This window comes from Octopus sinensis, linkage group LG2 (genome assembly GCF_006345805.1).
Source record: "Octopus sinensis linkage group LG2, ASM634580v1, whole genome shotgun sequence".
Classification (NCBI taxonomy): Eukaryota; Metazoa; Mollusca; class Cephalopoda; order Octopoda; family Octopodidae; genus Octopus; species Octopus sinensis.
Window position 1 is genome coordinate 175,041,350 of NC_042998.1, and position 21,575 is coordinate 175,062,924.

The window sequence follows — 21,575 nt, forward strand, 5'->3', positions numbered from 1 at the left end:
CATCTAGCTTTCTGGACTAGTTATTAGATCATGATCTGGAAATGTTACTTGTGGTAAACCTGCTTCTTATCCATGGGACATTTAGCTTTCATTTACTTAAAGTGTTCAAGTAAATGTTAAACTTCTTAGGTATAGATGGAAAGGCAGCGAGCTGGCAGAAATGTTATCACGCCAGGTGAAATGCTTAGCAGTATTTCGTCTGCCGCTACGTTCTGAGTTCAAATTCCGCCGAGGTCGACTTTGCCTTTCATCCTTTCGGGGCCGATTAAATAAGTACCAGTTATGCACTGGGGTCGATATAATCAACTTAATCCGTTTGTCTGTCCTTGTTTGTCCCCTCTGTGTTTAGCCCCTTGTGGGTGGTAAAGAAATAGGTACAGATGGAAATTATATTGCTTTATTGAATCACTGAGTCTTGCAGAGTTACAGATATGTCTAAAAATGTTGATTTGAATTTGGGTGATGAAGTTAAAAACAAAGGCATTAATTCACAAATTTCAGAGTACACTGGATTGCTAGTTAATTCTACCTTCAGTGTTAAAGAAATGAGAGATAAATATCCTATGGGAGAGAATGCTATTTTTGTTGCAGTTAACTTTTTGGGGAGTCCCAGTGTTTCTCAATTTTTGATAACTCACTGAAATTTATGTTGAATAAATGAGATGTCATGTTCAAAGATGTAGATGAATGCAAAGTCCATAAACTGGCAAAGTATTTCTTTATCTTCTCAGCCACTTCACCTTTCCACATGGTGATGATAGGTCTGTATTGAATCCCATCTGCCCTGTCTTAGTCATACTTCACTGGTTCCAGTTATAAGATTTATATCAGGATAACTGGAATTAAAAATAAACACTTAAAATCTTAATTTGAACCCCACATTCAAAGACAGTGGAAGCTAATTTGATCAGACCTCCTTTGAGTTGTTCACTTTCAATGACTTTACTGCAAACATAGGCTTCTACCAAGCATTGCTCTTTGGGTCATATACTTTCTTGCTATAAGGCATTACTGAAGACCATGCATTTGAATAATGATAGTATAGAGAATAGATATATTAGAATTGGTTTTCTTGTTACCTTCTCCATGTACATAGGGAGAGTTAAATTCCACATTGTAAGCAGATAAAATATTCACCAGTTTTACAATGTCCTTTGTGGCTTATACTAATGGGTTGTATTTCTATATCATTGCATTGAGCTCATCCGTCTTGAGTTTGCAAAGGCAGAATCACAATTTCTTCCTCCTGACCAATCCATTACATGAAAAATTTCTCTTCTTTGACTCTTCTTTTTTCTTCAGTCTTCCCCTTTTTAATTTTTCTTCTACCATCCTTCTTGCTTCTTCCATCATTATTTTTTTTCTTCCTTTACTCTTTGTTCCTTCCTTACTCTTAACTAAAGTAGTGGAAACCTTTTGAATCCCATGTGTAGTAATGCACATGATAACAACACCAGCCACTACCATCATCCCCTCTGCAACTCATTTCATATTGTTATTTGTCAGTGAAACGGGCATAATTTGAGGTATATATATAAACATTAATTTATTTCTCTTTTATCATAACATGTATGCCTCTCTACCTGATGATACACCTTGATTGTTCATTATAATAGACATAAATACCTGGAGGAAATACCTGGCTGTCAATGGAATGCAGCACATGAAACTGAATAAATAATTTTAATGAGACTTTTGAAGTTTTTTTCTTTTTTATCATTACATTATGTTTTAGAAGAACATTATTATTTATCATGTTTTCAATAGTTTTATGCAAGTTTTTACTACACTACCAAGTACAGCTCTGTATTCTTGAGCTTTGAGCAGTATTGTTTTTGCAGATGTAGAAAATTATGTTTGTATATTTCACCGGTTCTGTTAGAAGATTCATTTTGTTATTTCTGATGGTGTTTTGTCTGTCATACAGGGTATGTGCTGTGTAAGTTGTGTTGTTCGTCGAGTGGTGTTTGTGTTTTGGTATGTAGTATATGATTGGAGTTATGTCTTTTAGTGTGAGTTAGTAATTGTGTAGAATATATGCTGTGCAAGTTGTTATATTACTGAGTGGCAGTTTTTGTTGAATGTGAATTGTTGGAGTTTGTTAGGTATCAGTTATGTAAAAATAGTTTTATGTGTAGGGAGTGTACTGTTTGAGTTGTGCTAGTGAATTGAAAGTGTTTTGTGTAGGTTGTGGGCTGTGGCCTAGTAGGGCTATCTTTTGCACTTTGTGTTATGCAGTGAGCTCTGGTATATTTTTTTTTGTTTTTGTTCATATTTTTTTATCATTACATATACTATGTTATTGGTTCTATTTTCATTTTTATGCCACACACCCTGCTTTTTTCAAGTTACTTGTACCTTGACAATTTTTCTACCTTCTTCTGGGCAGTGTTTTGGCCAAACATGTATATTAGTACAAATACTTTAGACGTATATATTACTACAAACACTTTTGTTCAAGTCTTTAAATGCCATATTTAAGTGATTTGCCTTGATATTGTCTGTGTTTTTATTAGATGACTGTATATAAGTTATCACATATTGGATCTAGTATATGTTTATACCTCTCCTTATCCATGTCAGGATATTATCCAATGGACATAGTTGCTAATTTGTTCACATGTGTGAATATATTCAGATTTGGCAAGGACTGGGCTATTGGCATGTAGTGTAGCTAGTATATGCTTATGCCACTTCTTATTCATGTCAGTATATTGTCCAGTGGATATAGTTGCTGACTTGTTATCCTTGAATATACTTAGACTTGGCAAGAACTGAACAGTTAGAAATGATGTGGTCAATTGTCTCATTGTATTAATTGCATAGTCCTCGACTTGATATTAACATTTATTGTTCATTATTTTGTTTTTGTGATTGTGTCTAGACATTAGTCTTGTTAAGCTAGAATCAGACATGTTTCTCTTTTTATATATAATTTTGTACCATTGTCGGCTTTCACACTACAATCTTTCTGTCAAGTTTATGGAGCATTAGCCATGGAGTGGCTTTTCTCTTCATTTTGTTTTTCCCTTAGACCTTGAAATTCCATTTTGATTATTTTTTAACCTTTTTCTCTTGTTTTGCTCTTTTTCCAATTTTTTTCCCCTTCTGTGTTGTTATTTCCCAGTCTGTACTTTGTTTCCATATACATAACAATTTTTGTTTTCCCCATATTTCTTATCAGTTCCCTTTCAGTTTTAAGTATTTTTTTTTTAGTTCTGCTGTTGTTACTTTGTAGAAGTTTTCTATTTGTGTCAGGCTCCTCTCTCCTTGGATGTGGCATTGGTATATTCTATCTATATTCTATCTCTTGGAAACAAACACATTGAAGTGTCTAAGCTGTTTGATTTTACTGATATGATTTGCTTAAGCTTTTTTTATGCTTTCAAGATACCATTTAATTGATAGAATTTTCAGCTGTCTGGATTCTTTTCCCCCTCCTCATTTCATGTCGGATTCCTTAACTTCCATTTTGCTACTTATGGTCAGGTCTTTCTGTATATTTTTCCCTGCTTCTTGCTTATATTTCCAATGCTGGTGGGGATGTTGTCTGATCAGGATCAAATCTAGTTTCCTTCGATACTACAGCTGCTATGAATATATTAGATTATTCAGTTTGCTTCCTCTGGACAGAGTTTCTTGCAGGTTCTATTAGATTAATTTCTTTTTATGTGGGGCAGTTGTTAATGTTGACCCATGTTTAAGATTTTGTTATGTTCCTTTTTTAATTCTTCCTGTTAGGTACTCTTCAGTGTTTAACTCTGATCTGTTGTGGAGTACTTTTATTAATTGTAATTAAATATGAGGTCAATTGCATGTACTTCTATGGTGTTCATTGTCATTTTTGATTCTAACTCTTTATTTGTTGTGCCTGCTTTTGAATTTATCATATTCCTTCTTTGTTTCTTGTGCATTGAGTTCTGTAGCCATTTCTTGTGGAGGTCATCTCAGTATTATTGTTTATTTTAGGGAGTCTTGTTTGTTTTGTGTATAAGAGATACTCTTGTGATACTTCCATTTATTTGTGGCAGTTCATCTTTTTCTGTGTGATATGTTGTTATAGTTTCAATGAGTTCTTTTATGTAAGTTGTTCTGTTTCAGGTTTTGAGACTGTTATTGTTTATTATAAATCCTCTTACATTAGCAAGTATGTTTGCGTTGATATTTTCCCTCATTTATTGATGTGTAACAAGATGTAACATACTTCATTGGTCCAACATTTTCTTTTAATTTTTTTATTCACGACACTTGTAGTAAGAGATAAACCTTATTCTTAAGAGTTAACCTTCTGATAAGACTCTCATCATTTCTGAATAACAAGTTACATTATTTTCATATTGAGCTCACATTAAACTTACATTGTGAAATACATTGAGCATCATTGATTTGGCCAGTTGTATGTTTTTTGTTCTTTAATTTTTCAACAGACATAGTTTGATTTGTTTTTTAAATAATGTTGGTTTTATTTGAAGTTCATTTTGTTTTGTTGTTGTCCCTAGTATTCTTTCATTCTTCATTTTCATATCGAGGAGATTAAGACAGACATTTTCTTCTACTCTTGCCATGCCTTTCCTGATTTTCTAAATTTCACTTGGAGGTGAAATTTCTTGAAAGGCAAGTGAGATTGATAAGCACAGCATAAATAAATAGGCCTAGGTTAGCACAAATAGACCATAACAGTAGGCAAGATGCTGTCAAACATGTCCAACCCTTGCAAGCACAGACAAGAATCATGCTGGTGTTTCATTTTGGAAATTATTAGAAAATGGGTTGTGTGTTGTGTTAATAAAGACAGGTGTCAAAACTAGTAAGCTTGTGTATGAGAGGAAAGTTAAATTAGTTACACCTTTGTAACTGAGAGTAAAACTAAAAGCCAAGAGCATGTATATATATGAGAGTGAAGTAAAGACTAGTCATACTTGAGTAGCTCCGAATTAGCTCTGATCAAGGAGAGCTATGGTTAAAGGTATTCCAGCCCTGACCATCCTACCTTTTTTATTCAGGTAAAGTATATCTCAAACTATATTATCCAATGTGTAAAGGCGGTGAGCTGGCAGAAACGTTAGCACGCCGGGCGAAATGCGTAGCCGTATTTCATCTGCCATTACATTCTGGGTTCAAATTCTGCCAAGGGCGACTTTGCCTTTCATCCTTTCGGGATCGATAAATTAAGTACCAGTTACGCACTGGGGTCGATGTAATCGACTTAATCCATTTGTCTGACCTTGTTTGTCCCCTCTGTGTTTAGCCCCTTGTGGGTAGTAAAGAAATATATATTATCCAATGTGCCTTTCATTTTATAAGATAGTAGAGTGGAATTAAAGGAGATTTGACTGTTGTTTTTAAGCAGTTTGCATGACCACAAAGTGGCTTCCTTGTTGACTCACAAGACTAGTTAATAGATTGTGTCTGATGGTAAATTGTGTCTAAGAGAAAGAACTAGACCTGCTAAAGCACGTCTGAGAGTAAACATGATTAGTCAAAAGGTTTCTGTTTAGATGGAATTTGTCTGGTGTCTGAGATGGCAATTAAGATTAATTATGTCTTGAAATGAAAGTTAAGACTGATAGGTTGTATTTGTGATGTGAATGAGTTTGTTGCTTGTGTTTAGGAGGTAAGGTTTGAAAGTAGTGTATCTATGAGAGGGGTTGTATGTTAAGACAAATTAAATCAAGTCTATTTGAGGCAGTAAAGATAGTAACTTGTGCCTGAGAGGGAAGCGAAAAAGAGTCTGCTTTGTGATATTGCTACATTCAGCTGCTTAAAAGTTTTACACTTTTGCTGTAGAGTATGGTTCCGGGTTCAGTCCCACTGCGTGGCACCTTGGGCAAGTGTCTTCTACTATAGCCTCGGGCCAACCAAAGCCTTGTGAGTGGATTTGGTAGACGGAAACTGAAAAAAGCCCGTGTGTGTGTGTATATATGTTTGTGTGTCTGTGTTTGTCCCCCAACATCACGTGACAACCGATGCTGGTGTGTTTACATCACCGTAACTTAGCGGTTCGGCAAAAGAGACCGATAGAATAAGTACTAGGCTTACAAAGAATAAGTCCTGGGGTTGATTTGCTCGACTAAAGGCGGTGCTCCAGCATGGCCACAGTCAAATGACTGAAACAAGTAAAAGAGTATTCTCATCCCACCCCTCCACATTTCTTTTTTCTTTCTTCTTTTTCACTTTCTTTGTTGTTGTCATTGTTGATGGTGTTGTTGCTGTCATTGCTGTTACTGTAATTGTTACTGCTTCTCTTTTTGATGTTGTTGTTGTTGTTGGTGGTGGTCGTGTTGCTGATCTTCATTCTTATTGCCTATCTTTTTTATCCTTCCATTTTTCCTTCTTTTTCCTCATTCCTTTTTTATTCTTAATTTCTCATATAATAATTTCTCTCTATTTGTATTAACCTTCTAACTGGTTCGTCCATTTTTTTTTCTATTCACAATTAACACAATAGGAAAATTAAAGAGTATTTTTAGAATTTTCTTTATCCACCCACTCACTCAACAAGTCTGCTATCAAACTTTTTTCTAGGCAAACAACGTTTCTTTCTGAAATCTTTTTATTTGATTTCTTCCTCAATTGTCTGGAAAACTGTCTAATTTCCACACAAAAGTTATCACAGTTGATACTGTAAAGATTACTGGCTTATTTTAGAGTGGACTTATTTTTAGACTGCTGTAATGTTAAAAATAAATACTCTGCCAAGGCATAGTTATTCATATGATGAAAGAAGAGATACATACACTTGAAGCTATTTTGATTAATCTTTTATTCTTAGAAGGTTTTGAGTTGTTTTTAATGCTTTTTTTCCTTTTTTTGTCATGAGGAGTAATTCCTGTCAACTCTTCACAAACTGGTGATTTGTGGCACAGAACTAAACTATCAAACTTAGACCCATTAACGTATAATTTTCACCAATTCAGAACATCAGATATTTCTCCAGGAAGTTAACTAGAGAGTCTATATGCGGGGGGGGCCACTTAACCTATTGGAAGTAACAAACCAATCTCCTTCAAATTACTTTCATTGTTTTAAAACAAAAAATGTGAATGCAGTGGTTTAGTGATTAGAATGTTAGATTCATAATCGTAGTTCACGGTTTCAATTCCCTAACTGTGCAACATGCATTTCTGAATAAAAATATTTCATTTCACATTATTCCAGTTCATTCAGCTGACAATGAGCACCAGTAACAACTTGAGGGTTAACCTTAGGTGGATTGGTATTCTGTTTAGAGAGGGTGGAATATTGTACACCTGGTTGTTTATATGCCATGGAAACCAGGGTAAACTCTGACCTAAAATGGCTGTAGACTTGCAGCAAGCCTAAGACTAAGACTTAAATGGTAGCTCATGTTAAAAAATATAGTAGGTAAAGTGTGCTATATATATATATACTCTTTTACTTGTATCAGTCATTTGACTGTGGCCATGCTGGAGCACCACCTTTTTAGTCGAGCAAATCGACCCCAGGACTTATTCTTTGTAAGCCTAGTACTTATTCTATTGGTCTCTTTTGCCGAACTGCTAAGTTATGGGGACGTAAACACACCAGCATTGGTTGTCAAGCGATGTTGGGGAGGGGGACAAACACAGACACACACACACACACATATATATATATATATATATATATATATATATATACGACGGGCTTCTTTCAGTTTCCGTCTACCAAATCCGCTCACAAGGCTTTGGTCGGCCCGAGGCTATAGTAGAAGACACTTGCCCAAGGTGCCATGCAGTGGGACTGAACCCGGAACCATGTGGTTGGTAAGCAAGCTACTTACCACACAGCCACTCAAATAATATATATATATAACCTAAAAAGCACCCACTACACTCGCGGAGTGGTTGGCGTTAGGAAGGGCATCCAGCTGTAGAAACTCTGCCAGATCAGACTGGAGCCTGGTGCAGCCCCTGGCTTCCCAGACCCCGGTCGAACCGTCCAACCCGTGCTAGCGCGGAAAACGGACGTTAAACGATGATGATGATGATGATGATGATAATGATGATGAATGGACTCTTCTGTTGAAGATGACGTTCAGCTTTTTGCCAAACAACCTGTACAAATGACTTGTTTATAGTGATCAAATGCATGTGGCGTACATATTAGCTCACTTCCTCCATCAAATCAATGTTGCCTGAACAGGTGCACTGTTTACCACACATCAGGTATCAAAGTGATTGCAGAGCAACGTAAGGTGAAGTATTTGGCTCAACAACACAATGCACCACTCAGTCTAGGAACTGAGACCACGATCTCATGATTATGAGTGCGACTCCCAAATCACTAGGACATGCATCCCCACTCACAAACACATGTGCACGGATAGTATTATCATGACAAGAATTCCTTTGATTATAAATATGCTCAATAGTGGAGGTGCAATGGCCCAGTGGTTAGGGCAGCGGACTCGCAGTCGGAGGATTGCAGTTTCGATTCCCAGACCAGGCGTTGTATGTGTTTATTGAGCGAAAACACCTAAAATCTCCACGAGGCTCCAGCAGGGGGTGGTGGCGACCCCTGTTGTACTCTTTCACCACAACTTTCTCTTACTCTTTCTTCTTGTTTCTTGAGTAACGCTGCGATGGACTGGCATCCCATCCAGCTGGGGGGAACACATACGCCACAGAAACCGGGCCCATGAGCCTGGCTAGGCTTGAAAAGGGCGCATAAATAAATAAGTAAAATAAATATGCTTAATTAGAGCTAACCTATGATAAACATAAGTTGATAAAAAATTAACTTATACTTTGGGACTATGTTGTAGATCCTGTGTTTTGCATTAGCTAGATCTATATAACTACAGACAGGCATGAAATGAAATTTGTGAAAAATACCAAATGAAATACTTATAGAAAAGATTATTATTAATATAATTGTTGTTGGAGAAAATATTTAGCAGAATTTATTCATACTTTTTTATGTCCCACATTCAAATCCTATTGAGGCCAACTTTTTCTTCCATCCTTCTGGGATTAATGACATACAGTAGTAGTAAAGTGCTGGAGTTGATATAACCAATTGTTCCCCTTCCACAAAATTTCAGGCCTTGTGTTATTGAAACAATTATTAAAGGTGGGGACAATGGATTGATAGAATCATTAGTGTGTTGCAGCATTTGTTTGAGTTACGAAATTCTGCTGAAGTCAGCTTTGTCTTTTACCCTTTCAGGATCAGTAAAATAACCAAGTCTTGTGGTGTATTCGTTTAATCATTTACTCACCCTGTAATTTATAGCGTTGTTTGTAAATTATAATTATTAAGTAAGGCAATAGATTGGCAGAATCATTAGAGCATTGGAAAAAATGCCTTGCGGCTTTTGTTCTGGCTCTTGACATTCTAAGTTCAAATCTTCCCAAGGTTAGTTTTGCTTTTTGATCTCTTAAAGGGATAAAATAAAATATCAGTAATGTACTGGGGTTGAGATATCAACTAGCCTTCTCCAATAAAAAAACTACTGGCCTTGTGCCTGAATTAGAAGCAATTATTTTTATTGTTAAGCTATGAAATTGTTCTACACGCTGACTTGTAGAACAATGTTAAACAGTTACCTTTGCATATCAGATGGATCCACTATTAACCAAGTCCATTCATAATGGAAGAACATGCAGTTTTCTTGACTGGTAGCTGTAGAATTTATATGGTTGACAAGATTGAAAGGACTGAGAACAAACTTTCTTCTTCAACCAAGTGCTCTTCAAGTTCTACTTGACATTGAGAGGAAGGTGATGTTACTCACCAAAGAATTTCCTGGTGAGTAACGGTGAATGAAAATAGCTAGAATGGTTTGAATGAATGAAAGGTGAGTGAAAATAGCTAGAATGGTTTGAATGAATGCACATCTGCAGGTCAGAGAACACAACTGGCAGAGGGTATTTGTCTTTCATAATCAGAGAAGTCCCGGATATACAGGATTATTTGAGTGGGCCTAGGTATTGCCACCTGTTGGGGGCATCTCATTTTATATCTTTTGTATACTTTTTATGTTGTTTTTTTTTTCTTTTAATGATTTTCCACAACTACCATAGGCCATTTTATTTTTGTAATGTATCCTTGTTCTCTTATTCATTTCCTTTGTGGCAGATAAAAATTATCATCATTAGTGGTAGTCATAGGATGGTAGATTGGTACAATCATTAAAATATTGGTCAAAATATTTTGCAATATTTCTACCAACTCCTTACATTCTGAAATCAAATCCTGCTAATGTCAATTTTGCCCTTCATCTGTCTGACATCAATAAAATAAAGTGCCAATCAAGTACTGGTCTTGATTTAATTAACTTTGTGGGTATAGCAAAAACTGTTATTATTTAGAGCTATTGGTTGGGAGAAAAAATACTTTGTGGTATTTGTTCTGGTTCTTTATATTCTGAGTTCAATTCCTGCTGAAGTCAACTGTACCTCTTATTCATTTAGGGTTAATTAAGTACCAGTACATGCTGGGGTTGACACAATCAACTAATTTCATAGTCCTTTGAAATTTCTGGTATTGTGCTTAAATCAGAAACTGTTACAAAACAGTGAGCTGGTGGAATTGGTCGAGTGGTAGAAAAATGTCTAGCAGTATTCCTTCTGGCTCTTTACCTTCTGAGCTCAAATCCCACCTCGATCAACTTTCCCTTTCATTCTTTTGAGGTCCATAAATTAAAGAACCAATCAAGTATTGGGCTCTATGATATTGTCTAATTCTCTTCCCCAAAAGTATTGGCCTTGTGCTCAAATTAGAAACAGTTGCTGCTGTTGTTATTTTCGGTACTTTCACACAAGTTTTTCACTGCATCACTGCTTTTGTGAGATGTGCATAGTATAGTTACTTCGGGATAATGAGAAAATATTTGTATTGCATTTAATTTACTTTGCTGTGAGTTTTTTTTTGTTTCTTTTTTATCTTGCTATTCTTCTTGTTTGTTGTAAAAGCCTATATAGTGTTAAAAGAATGTGATTATAAGATATGTTGTCTAGGAATTAGCTTTGTGATTGAATTGAAAGTGCCTTACATTGAATGTTTGCTATTTCTTGAATTAAATTTACAGTTGTGAGCCATGGTATGGTTTCTCGTTTTATTCATGTTCCTTCTTTTTATTATAATTAATGTACTAAATATTATTATTACTGTTTTAATTGTAGTATATTACATCATTACATACTTAATTTCTTTTCCCCTATGGAGGATACACCACCAACTTCTCTCCACTCTAGACTGTAAGGCCTTCCTCTCCTGGGTCTTGCTAGCTTTGCATTGTCATTAATGCTTCTGTAATTTTGCTTTTTAGTTATCATAAGTAGGGATTGTTGGCCCTACACAAACCCTTTTCCATCTGTGGAGAGAGATGATCCGTATTAGTTTGACCTGTCCAATCAGGAGCTTGTGCTTGCTGGCATAGCTCTCAGAGTCATTGAGCCATACAAGCCATCACACTATAACAAGGACTTGACCAATGGACATCACATTCTGTTTATTTCAATTCCTTCTAAGCAGTGTCTAGTTTGGAATGGATCAAGATGTCTGAGTGCATAGTTTAAAATTTTTTTTATTTTACCGGTTTAAACAAACACGTCCAAAATAATTGCCGCCTTTTAAGTGCCTCATATTTTCTTATATCATTTACTCTCAATATATATCACTGGTAAAAATGGCTGATTTGATAAATTGTTAGATTGCTCCCACAAGTTCACTTTTATTGCTAACATTTTGTTGTGTATTTGAAATGAACACTTAATTTTACATTGCCTCATGTTACTTTGTTACATGGATTTTCTTCGAAACTTACCTACAATAGACTTTCCTTCTCTCAATTGGTGAATTTATTTCTTATCTACTTAACTTCATGGATGGATTATTGTGGATCAGGAAAATATTAACTTTAATGTAGGATATATGATTAAAACAACTCCAGAAGTTTAGAAATTGGCAGGAAGAACAAAAACCAAATGCTATACTGGTTTGGACATGTAATTCAAGTTTGTATTTGTTTAATGTGAAGATGATGGTTGGCATCTATGAACTTTGAAAGCTTTCCCAGTAATGAACTTGAGATTCTCTGTATTGATATCAGGTTGGGAAAAACATGTGTACTGTATGTGCCAAAGGTCTGAAGAGGAACGGTGTGGGAAATTTATTTTAGAGAGTGTTGTACTTTTCCATCCAAAGGGCTTATAGTATGTTATCAACATTGAATAATATAAAAACAAGGCATCGTCTATGAAATTGCATAATATTGTAGATGTAGCTGTCAAATCTTCTTGCAACACCCTAGGTGACTTGGGGGAAAAAAAGGACACATTGGAGACAATGTACTACTAAATGTACAGTATCTGGGAGAAAGATAGGACAGACATGGCTGGAATTTATTTGATCATATATATAGTTAGCTACAATCACTTGTTGAACAGTCTATAGACCTATCAAAACAAGTTTTGATATCCCTCTGGATGGAACAGCTGACTGCTACGCTGCAACTTATACTGTACTACCAAGTATTCTTTTCTACTCTTGGCACAAGGCCCGAAAGTTTTGGAGAGGGGCACCAGTCGATTAGATCAATGGTACTTAATTTACTGACCCCAAAATGAAAGGCAAAGTCGACCTCGGTGGAATCTGAACTCAGAACATAAAGACAGTCGTAATACTGCTAAGCATTTTGCCTGGCATACTAACGTTTCTGCCAGCTTGCTGCCTTTGTACTACCAAATATTGCATGATTAAGTGTGCAGTATGGTTCAAAACCAAACTAAAGAACAGTATGTTGAGTATGTACTAAACATGTTAGTATCTGAATATCTTTATGGGTTTTGTTAAACAGACAAGACTAGGTCTTCTCCAACAATAACAGTATGAGCCAGTGAGAGAATCTTTACATAATTACTTGGCATGTGAAAACAATTGACAAATTTTCTCAAAATCACACTTCACCCTCTCCATAGGAGAATGACATATTGCATAATGTAATCCTATATTTGTACATTGTCTGAAAATAAGATGTGATATTTAGGCCTGGAATGCTTTGATCATAAGTCTGTTTGATCAGAACTGACTTTGGGCTAAACAGTTTTGTTTACTTTCTGATTTGACTTTCTATATATTAGGCCAACTTGGACTTACAACTCATTGGTTAGTGATATATTAACTATTTCATTAGGAAAATGATTGCAATTGATTACATGGATATCAAAGAGTTCTGATAACCCGCAGTAATCCAAATCTAGAGTTCGATACCCAGTTAAACTATATCAATTTATTTAGAATATCTGGTTGTTCATAATAGCCTGGAGAGGGAGAAGGCTAACTTGGCCTCAATGTATGTGCAGAGCTAATGACATTAGTAAGGTATTGAAAGAGAGGGTAGTGGTGGTGGTCATTATTGTTTACAGACATTCATTGTTTGATCTAGTTAAGAAAGAATATATTTTTCTTTGTAGCTCAGTAGAACACCTAGGTGAATAGGCTACCTCTATATCTCTCCTGAAGAGGTGTTGATTAGGCAAGATAATACCAAACAAAATTCTATACAAGTGGCTTATTTATCAACTGTCACATCTACGATAGGGATTTAATACCTACTGCGTCTATACTATCATTCAAAGTACACCTGGCTCTTCACTTGCTTAGAGTGACCATGACAACCACTTGTACTGTAAGCAGTGTGGGAATTCGATTGGAATCGTAATAGGGAGTATAAGGGGTAGACTTGAAAATGAAAATAACATAACACACCTTAATGGTTCATTGATCTGTAAACAAAGTAATGTGTATAGCATTTTTATTTATCTAGCATACACACACACACACACACACATTCAATTAGGTGAACTTGTGTAGGTGGATGCATGTTAGATAAGGAGTTACACACCCACAGACATATATACACACACTTAGAATATAATTCTAATCCTAAAAATGCAAAATACTGACTCTCTCTTTTACTCTTTTACTCTTTTACTTGTTTCAGTCATTTGACTGCGGCCATGCTGGAGCACCACCTTTAGTCGAGCAACTCGACCCCGGGACTTATTCTTTGTAAGCCCAGTACTTATTCTATCGGTCTCTTTTGCCGAACCGCTAAGTGACGGGGACATAAACACACCAGCATCGGTTGTCAAGCAATGCTAGGGGGACAAACACAGATACATAAACACACACACACACGCATATATATATACATATATATGACGGGCTTCTTTCAGTTTCCGTCTACCAAATCCACTCACAAGGCTTTGGTCGGCCCGAGGCTATAGTAGAAGACACTTGCCCAAGGTGCCACGCAGTGGGACTGAACCCGGAACCATGTGGTTGGTAAACAAGCTACTTACCACACAGCCACTCCTGCGCCTCATTTTTTTTTGTTTAAAAGAAGAGCAGGCTGTGTCACTAAAATCTTGCAGTTACTTCTTTTTAGCATTTAGTAGTTCTTGAGTTTAGTTTATATTGGAATTGACTTTAAGAAATGTATATTTTTATTTAAAGCCTCGAATTCACTCCACCACTCTCTTGCTTATAGATTCATTCATTCATGCATTAAAATCTGTGAAGCTTTGAGTAGCCACAGAGTGAATCAAGTTTCAAATTTTTAAATAAATTCTCCTTGTAATGGGCTCTTTTTCTCTCATTTGTATAAAGAAACGCCCCCTCCCCCCTCACACACACAACATTTAATATTGATTCCTTCAAGTTTGAATCTTTTCTGTTGCTTTTAGGTTTCTGCTGTATGATTTTGCTGTAAAAAAGCTTGTGTGTTTTGATTAGCAAGAGTTTGAGGTCTTTTTGCCATTTAAACCTCCAGGTTAGCCCTAATTGAGTCAATCTAGAGTGAATGGCATTCCAGTCATAACCACTTCTTTGGGATAGAGCTTCTTGTTTGACATGGCCATGCCAACCTGAATGTTTTCTCATGTGTTGTGTCTGTCCATCACAAGTACATGGTTCTTACCAGTGAGATTTGCCTCTTTCACCAATCTCAAAACAACATTGTCTGTAGTATCATCTAGCTCCTCTACTTTACTGTTACCTCCTCTCTGTGTATTTTTCTGCATTCATGATGCATCCTGTTTTCCCTTCAAACAGAATGATTTTATTACAAATCTTATGGGTTTGTCTTTATTTTGATTGATATCATCCCTTCGTCTAGGCTAAGGTACTGCTCTGAGTTGTAATGCTCATGGAATTTATTCAGCAGTGTGTTGAGTAGTGGCCTAACTTTATATATCTTGTCTGATTTGTCTATGATGTCATCATTTTCGTTGATTACATGAAGGTACGGGTATGCTCTAAAAGCAAATCACCTGGCCCTTAACATAACTTCTTCGAAGTCATATGTGTGTGTGTGTGTGTGACAAGTTTTTGCCTTCTGACTGCCGGTACTCCCTATATATACTGTAACTTGATCACACAAGTTTCTGTTTCAAGATGCAGAAAGGTTTTGCTTCTTCAACACTAAAAACTTGCAATCTTTACAATAATATTTATTGGGGGTTGTTTCTCAGGCCTGCATGGCAAGCAGATTGGTTTGGTAGGCGAGGTTTTCCAAGAATTGATCATCCAGAAATATGTTTACGAATTCAATTGGTTTACACTCACCATTTATGCTATCTGCAATGTTTTTAAGCTCACAATTTGAAGCATTAAATGGGTCTGTGCCAATAGTGTCTGCATAGTCTTTGCAGGCATTCAGTTTTGTAGTGCCACGCCCCCTTTTTGCACCACAGGATTCATTATCCAAATCATCTTCACTGTCACTACTTTCACTTCCTACACTGTGCCTGTCATTGTCAGAAATAGATTCCAAGTCACTATCTGAGTAATCCACATAATTTTCGGCATTTAATTTCCTGAATTTATCCAATATGTTAAACACTTGACTGGCAGTGTATAGCTTCTGGCTCTTATATCTTGATCCTGATGGCCCTGGCACATTTTTTGTCACTAGAGCTTGTTTCGTGGAGGCGCATGGCTTAGTGGTTAGGGTGACAGCACAATCGTAAGATTGTGGTTTCAATTCCTGGACTGGGCAACGCGTTGTGTTCTTGAGCAAAACACTTCATTTCATGTTGCTCCAGTCCACTCAGCTGGCAAAAATGAGTAACGCTGTGATGGACTGATGTCCCATCCAGCTGGGGAACACAAATGCCATAGAAACCAGGAAACCGGGCCCATGAACCTGGCTAGACTTTAAAAGGGGGGGGGATCTTCTTTCAATGTGAAATTTCTTCCTGTTTCTACAAGAACATGCCATCAAGACAATCGGATTGGGCACAGATATATTGTCTTACTTTCAGATATAACAGACATTTTGATTGGCCAATCGAAAAGGATCAAAACTCACTTAATCAAACACATACTGTACTCACTGACACTATACACTACAGCATGTGCACACCTAGCATTGCCGCCGCTACACCAGTGTATGAATTGTCAATATTCTCATTCAGCAGCAGACAATACACGTGTTTCAAGAGCAGACTTCTTATATCAGGTACCCATCCTCCTCCACTTGCTTCCCTGGTTGATACTTTGTAAAGTACCAGTACTTGTAAGTTGAGACACATTGTTGTTTTGGGGCTGGCTTTTGTCATCCATAAATAAATGCACCTTTGTCAAATGATGAAATGAATTGAAACCTTAAACAAATCTACAAGTTCAAGTAGTTCAAAGGATAGACATCTACTATGTTTTATCTAAACTGTTACTATTAAATTTGCCCTGATATTATTTTAATTTGTTCTGAGTTTATTTTAATTTTTTTTTTGAGATGATTTAATTAATTTTGAGTTTGTTTCAAATTATACATGGAAAGGTATAGTTGGCTCTTAATAGAGTTGTTGTTTAACTCCAAGCCAGCTCTAATCAAGTAGACCTATGACCAAAAAGCATTCTAGTCATGACCACCCTATCTGTATTCCAGAAACTACACCATCAGGTTGTGTTCTTCATTTTCTTAGGACAGTAGAGAAAGCCTTAACTCTTTCATTACCAACCCGGCTGAAACCGGCTCTGGCTCTGAGTACAAATGTCTTGTTTTCATGAGTTTTGAATTGAAATCTTCCACCAAACCTTAATCACAATTTATGTTCCTAACACTAGCTGAATGATAACCAAGTTATTTTACTAAGTTCTTTGTTATATTTAAAATAATTGAATGAAACACAGAGCATCTCAAAATAAATACAGTAATGAAAGGGTTAAGAGAGATTTGACTGCTATTTTGCCCACATAGGATATCCCTTATTGCCTTGGCAGTGGTGCAGAATGACAGTTGTCACCATGTGGTCATGTTGGTCATAGTGATGGTGATTGTGGTGAAAATTATGTGTTAAGATGGTGGCAGTAATGCAAGTTGTGGTAGTGATGGTATTTAAAGCAATTATCTGCGGTGGTTGTGATTTTTTGGTGTTTGGTTTGTTGGTTATGTTGCTTGTTGGTGATACTGCTGTTGATCATATAGATGGCAGTGTTACTGCCTCTGCCTCCTCTCCATTATGGTAACGGTGCTGGCAGTATATAAAAGTGTATGTATGTAAATGTCTGTTTATGCTGACTGCATGTATACTTGCACGAGATTGTATATTAGCCTAAGACCGTATATCCATGTCTAAATATTGCTGGTTTTCCCCTGTGTATCTATTAGATATGTATATGTTTTTATGTGGCCTATATGTGTATTTATGTGTTTGTGCATGAATGCATATGTATACATTACTGTTTAGAGCATTTGGGGAAGTGGGTTGTTGGCTTGTCTGTGTATGTATGTGTATAGGTGTATATGTGTATGTATTGCATTAATTCTAGAGTTACTCTGATAAGATAAGCTGTTGAATCAGAGTTACTAATTTTTTTGTTTTTGTTTTTCTTAGTCTTTTATTTATTTATTTTTAATGTGTTCTTCATTTGTGCAGTACTTCCATTCAGTCCTGGAGAGCTGGTATCAGCCCTAGGTTCGTTATATATATCTAACTAATTTTGAGGTTTATAAGATTGTGAGTTCATGGATTGTTACAGGTACGAAATGGATAAAGTAGGTTGTATAATTATTTGGTGGCTCATGAGTCATGGGACGACATCCTGCTGTGAGCTTTTCATTGTGTGTTCAAAGAGACACTCTGTTCTCTGTTGCCTAAGTCCACCTGACTGATATGATAATTTGCTTTCTGTCCTGGGAAGCAGTTGTTTCTTGTATGCTTAAAAACTCCGTGGGTCCGCCATATGAATTTTTGAAGGTTTTGAAAAGCAGTTAACATTTATGTTAACTATCATTGAATATGTTTGGGTACATAAGAGTATCAAGGCAGAGTGGGTGTGTCCCTCCACACACACACTGTTTTTTGCTCTGTTAAATGAAGTACAGAAAATAAGACCAGTTTGAAGAAAAAACTTTCATTCACGGCTTTTAGGAAGGTAGAACCAGGTACTTGGTGTTTAATGTGTGATTTTGTTTTGTTGCTGTTTATACAGTTTGTTTTTATTGTTGTAACGTTATTTTGCTCTCAATCTCTTTCTCTCTCTCTCAAATGTCACTTTGAAGAATGGCAAAGCTACTTTCATGCTAATACATGCACATACAACATACATATTCATGCACTTACCACCACACTCACACGCCTTTCACATTTGTTTACTCCTACATTCACACACATTTATCCACCCACGCTTCACACCTCGGCACCGCTCTCCTCCTTGCACCCATTCAGGCAAGCCACTCTACCTCACTATTGCATCGACAATTTTTTTTTTTATACATCTACTTTAGCTCAATAAGAGCGTACATGTAGACCAGTATAGGCATTTGAGACAGAGGGAAAGTTAGTAGGCTGAGTGGATGGAAATGCATAAACTAGCGACACACATACACATGCAAACTTGTGCACAATGGAATGTTGAATCGCACACATACACACACACACAATGAACTGCAAAGATAAACATCCAGAAATCAGAAAATGAAATTTAGAAACACATGTATAGCAAATTGAAGTCCTTTTCACATCCTTTACATATGTGTATGCGCACAGTGATATTTATGCATAAGCACATTTACACACACACACACACACACACACACACACACATGAAATGCTATTTATTTATAAATGTGTGTATGTGTAAACATGTGTCAGTGTGCACAGACACAGCTATATATACACAACTCCATACATATATACACATGTATGTATATCATGCCTAGTATAATGTTATGTTTTTATTGCTGCATATCCTGGGAATAAAAAGTTCAGAAGAAAGCATATCAAATTGAACTTTTCAATTATTTTCTATAAATAAATAACATCTTTAAGAATCGGGGAGCTTGGGACCATTCTGCTTGCTGTTGCAATACAAGAGAGGGGAAGGGGGTAGATAGGTCGAGAGACAGACGACCAGTGGAGTAGACAGATAACAGGGGAGAAGGTTGAGTTTTTGTTGAATTCCAACACACATATTACCAGGATTCTTTCATTTGAATTCTTAGCCCTGTGAGAACCTGCTTTATTTACTTTCTTTAAAACAAAGACACTATACACCCACCCTGTCTCCTAGAAATAGCAGCTAAAAGTTTCCAATACTTCACCCTTCTATCTTAAAAAGAAAGAAGGGGACAAGTTTGTAAAATAGTTGAAAGATGATCTTGAAAGGAATACCTTTGCATTTTGGCCATAGCTGTATTTGATGATGGTTTCTGGAAAGGCATTTAAGCACCAACTACTGCTTTCCTTTCTTTCTCGTAATTTAAAAGTTTTATCATCCATAAATCATCCTTTAAATTTTAATTAGAGGATTTTTGTATTGCATCAAAATCTCTCACTTTCTACAGTACTATAATGGAAAATAGACATCACTATCACAACATCTTATATCTCTCTTACATCATGATATTTAGTCATAGCACATCTCATCATCATCATTGTTTAACGTCCGCTTTCCATGCTAGCATGGGTTGGACGGTTCAACAGGGATCTGGGAAGCCAGGAGGCTGCACCAGGCCCAGTCTGATCTGGCAGTGTTTGCACCAGGCCCAGTCTGATCTGGCAGTGTTTCTACAGCTAGATGCCCTTCTTAATGCCAACTACTCCGTGAGTGTAGTGGGTGCTTTTTACGTGCCAGGCGAGGCTGGCAACGGCCATGATCGGTTGGTGCTTTTTACGTGCCACCGGCACATCTGTAAAATATATATTCAGTTGATATATACAAGAAGGATAACTGCATGTCTGGACATTCACAAAAAATAGATTCTTCACAGTGAATAGTATGCTGTGAAGCATCCTGAATAAACTGTCTACTTTGCCTTTCATCCTTTCAGGATTGTTAGAATAGAGTTCCAGTCAAGTGCTGGGATTGGTGATATCCACTTACCTCTCCACTCAAAATGGCTTGCCTTGTACCTAAATTAGAAGCTTTATTATTTAGCCCCTTGTAGATCTATAGTTAAAGATGTTCAAATGTGATAATTCAATCTTTATTTAAAGTATAATGTATCCAGAAATTATTATTTTTTTTTTTTGTAAGACAGGTGAGTTGTGATATGAAGGAGATGTGGCTCCTGTTTCTAGCAGGTCAAATGACCATGCAGAGGCACCTTTTGCATTTAGGAGGTACTACATTTCCTGATTATCTTTGATCTTCCTGTCTAAATGGATTAATATATCCCAGAATATAGTTGCTTTGTCATTTTTATAAGACATATTTTGGTTAATGCTACTATTGTTTTCTTTGGTATCTTATAATGCTGGCATAATTCTCAGTAAATAAATGTCCTAATTCAGTCATGCTTCCACATATATTTAGTTTTGGCTAAAACATGGTTGCCAGAGACAGTATTGTGCCTTCTCAGCCTCTGCATATTCTACAGTCACTTGCATTCTATAAAGGGTGAGAGCAATGGTATTCTTGGGGAGACTCTGAATGTCAAAGAAGATCAACTGAACAGTCTGTTCTGAAAGACTTTCAGCTTATGAACTATTGACAACTGCCAGAAATCCTTGGCCTGGCAGTGCTACTGGTCGGGGAGGTGGGGCATTATTGGTTCAGGCTAAGCTTTTCAGACATAGAAGTGCTATCAGCTTGGCCTGCATGGGATGTATGCAAAATAATCAAACTGTTGTGTATGCACTTGTTAAGTATCTGAGTGTTACTGACTTGCAGAATTCTGTCAAATGGCTGTTGTGTGTAGGACAGATCTAGCTATCAGCTCAGTCCATTATGAAGATTTCCCCATCTCCATGTGCCTAAGAAGGACAGGTAGGTTTACATTGTATAGTGTAAAGTGCACATGGTCGAAAGGATTGAAGAGAGACACTTATATCTTAAACCAAGCCCTTATCAACTTCAAGTTCCACTTGGAAGGGTTAGTATGAAGAGGGTAGTGCTACTCTCCAAGGGATTTTCTGAATGGTGGGTGAAAGTAATGAGAGCAGTCCATATGAATGGGCCCAATCTCAGCATGTATTTTAAACCAGAGAACACAGCTGAGAGAAAGCATTTCCCTTTGGTAATTAGGGCAATTCTATATCTGTATTGCATTCTATTTCATATCTTTTGAATACTTTTATTTGCCATTTCTTTTTGGGTTTTTTTTTCCATAATTGATT

At 36.6% G+C, this 21,575-nt stretch overlaps 1 protein-coding gene across 1 annotated transcript in view; it reads left to right on the plus strand.

The window, feature by feature from the left end:
* LOC115228799 (mitogen-activated protein kinase kinase kinase 2) overlaps nucleotides 1–21,575 on the plus strand; it is a 284,061-nt gene that overhangs the window by 62,057 nt on the left and 200,429 nt on the right. The gene's annotated exons all lie outside the window — the stretch shown is intronic.